Below are 3,350 nucleotides of genomic sequence, written 5' to 3'. Positions count from 1 at the left end.
CTAAATAAATAAAAAGAAAGGTAACTAAATCAGTGGCTTTGCACTGAACCGAGGTGAGTTGTAATATCTCCTATGAGTAGAAGTACATTAAGCATTGTTAAAATGTGATTTAATTCATTTGATTCTAGGAACAACCCTGAAAAGTAATTCCTGCTTTTGTCTCCAGTTTAACAATGAGGAAATGGAAGCTCAGAGTGGGGCAGTTGCCTGCTCAGGTTGCATTGTTGGTAAGGTATAGATGTGGGAATCAAGTCCAGTGTTCTTTGTTTTGTTCTACAAGACACCTGCAGTGACGACTGGTTCCAGGTGCTTTGAGGGGTGATACAGGAAAAGAAAAGGGCTTTATTCCTTTTCCTACTCCCTTCTTTCAGGACATGGTTCTCTTTTGCTAGATGTAAGGTCTTCCTTTCTTAGTGAAATATTCCACTTTTTAAAGACTTTTTCACACTTTTGGAACAAATGCTTCCCAAAATTGTGCATTTGTCTATCTCATACTCAGTTGTGGGTAGAATTTAGTTTAAAAAGATCATGTTGCTTATGAGGAAGGTAAGTGAGGGATAGCAACCACAAGTCCTGAAGAGCACTATCAAATATGCCATTTTAGGAATCCTTATAGTTTATCTCATGAGAAATAATTATAGGAAAAGAAATGCACAAGGGAATATTTGGAACCTCATATCTTTTTTTTTTTTTTTTTCAGTTCCCAGAGCTATGGAATGCCATCCTCCTGCTTGGTCCCGGTGGAACTCTTAAGGGGAGGAAAGGAGGCAAAAAACTTTGGATCGGATTCTCAAGGATGATCTAGTTCAATTCATTCTTGTAAAATAGGTGAGGGAATGTGGTGTAATGGTTAAAACACAGGCCATCCAAGATCAGATCCAAGTTTAAGTCCAGTCTCTAGCACTTCAAGCTGTACAGCCTTAAACAAGTTATTTAACCTCTGTGTTTCTTCAACTACAAAATATGGATCATAATAGTAACTATCTCATAGGATGTTTGTGAGTATTAAATAAGATACCATGTGTATGTGTGTTTACATATATGATGAAATAAAGTGGTCCTAGATGAGCTTGAATAGAGATCAGGGCCAACGATCACCCAGATATTATCTGTTATAAATGACTGATACAGGAGAAGACCTAGGAGGAATGATAGATTTAGCAAACATTGGAAGGTATAAAGTAAAAAATAGGAGGAGGTTTTTTTGCTTCAGCATTGCCGAGAGTATTATTCCAATTGCTGTTTATTTATAAAATCTTGAATTAAGAAGAAACTTGACAGAACATTTAAATTCATCCTTTCTCAAGAAAGGACCACACCCAGCCCAGCCCAGAAGCCTGAGGACAGTTGAACAACTGGGTTTTTTTTGTTGCAACTCCAAGGTCAGAAAGAACCCTTTAAGTTAGGAAATATAACAATTATTCACTTAAACAACATTCCCGAATACATACTATGTATGTAGTGCTGAGGGAACAAGGCATGGGGGGTGGAGAGTGGGTCAGTCATAGTTCCAACATTCAAGAAACTCACGTACAGGTTGCAGAGATCAATGTATAAACAAATATTTATGATGCAACAATGAAGTACCGTAATGCAGGTATATGCAAAAGAGAAAACAAGTAATAATGGAGGATGAGTTAGGGAAAGATTCACTGAGAAGCTGAGATTTGAGTTAAGTCTTACAGGATGGAAAAAAGTACAACTAGAGGTCAGAAGCAGGTAGGCAGGAGGAACATGTGCAAAGATACAGAGATGTATAGAACAAAGCCCAAAACAGCACACTTATGGATCTGCAAGTATTTCAGGAGGGTTAGAGCTTAAAGTGGAAGATGGGGGTAGGGAGTGATAGGGGATGAAGCTGAAGAGCTAGGTGGGAGGCAAATCATGAAGAGCTTTTTTTTTTTTTTTTTAAGCATGCCAAAAGGCTTAGATATTATTGTGAAGACACGGAAGCGTTTTAAATGCGGTGGGGGGTACATAATCAAACTTGTGTTTTAGATCAATCACTCTGGTTGCAGTGTGGAGAATGGATTGTAAACAGTGAAAGACCAAGCCAGGGAAACCAGTTAGGAGGATGTTGCAATACCGTAGGTGTGAGATGCTGGCAATCTGTATTAAGGTGTTAGCAGTGGACACGTAGAACAGCATAACGCACTGCCCAGGTGCCAAGGTTTCTTATCTTAGTGGAAGGACAGAAAGAGGGTAGAGAAATAGTCTCAGAAAGCACACCAGTAAATTCCCAAACCCCTCACTGTATGTGTGAATGCAAATCACACCCGTTTTGTCTAACTTCCCTTGAGTAACCAGAACAAGTATGTTGCCAGAGCCTCAACCATTTTGGTTTATCAAATATGACTAATAGTGTATCTCTTCCCTCAAGAACACATACCCCAGGTCATAGAACTCAAAAGAAAAACAAGACGGGATTAATGTGACTTTGCTTCTCACCTTTGAAATCATGCAGGCCACTGTGTTCAATTTCTCACCAGTATGGTTTACACAGCAGATCTAGAGGTGCAGAGATTTCCATATTCTTTTCCTGAGAATCTCCCTTCATTCACCTACAGTTGACATCAAGAGTGAAGGATGTAAGGCAAATCAAAACACCAGTATTTCCAGAGTGCCTCCTGGGTACCCAGCCCCACATAAGTACTAACAGAAGTTAAGGGGCTGATGAGGGTGTGGGTTGGGGGGTATGGAATCATAAGACAGACTTCTTGTCCTCAGAAAGCTCACACTCTAACTGGGAAGGCCTACCTGATATACAACCAGTACCCCGTGATAGCAGAGTGCAAAGCTCGGCAACATAAACTGGAGGTGTCCCAGCAGCCTAGGAGAAGACTAAGCTCAGTGTGGGCTGACAAATCCAAGGAAGGCTTTCTGGGGGAGATCTTGTTCTTTCCCTAACTTCTTGCCACCCCAGAGCTGAATGGTTCTCTAGCTATGGACAGCACACCAGGCTTGCTTGCACTCTAAAGAACCTAGTTCAAGATTTAGCTCTGCTATTTACTACCTGTAAACATTAATCACAGGCATATATTCACATTGACTCATGTATTCACATATTCATATATATATGAAAGGCAAGGAATTATCTACCCCACTCAGTCCACAGGATTGTTATAAAAGTTATATGAGATAATACACATGAAGGCAGTTTGCAGAGTGTAAAAACTACACAAATATACAACCTATTGTGATTCATGGAAACACTAAATCCTTAATTCTGCCTTTTACTGTCTGTGCAACCTTCAGGTAGCCACAGCTTCCTCCTGACATTCTCTACAGGGATGTAAAGATGAAAAAGCTTACCAAAACTCATCCATCTACTCCTCTATAAATGTTTACTG

Source organism: Nyctereutes procyonoides, unplaced genomic scaffold (assembly GCF_905146905.1).
Source record: "Nyctereutes procyonoides isolate TBG_1078 unplaced genomic scaffold, NYPRO_anot_genome, whole genome shotgun sequence".
NCBI lineage: Eukaryota > Metazoa > Chordata > Mammalia > Carnivora > Canidae > Nyctereutes > Nyctereutes procyonoides.
This window is presented reverse-complemented; position numbering follows the sequence as displayed.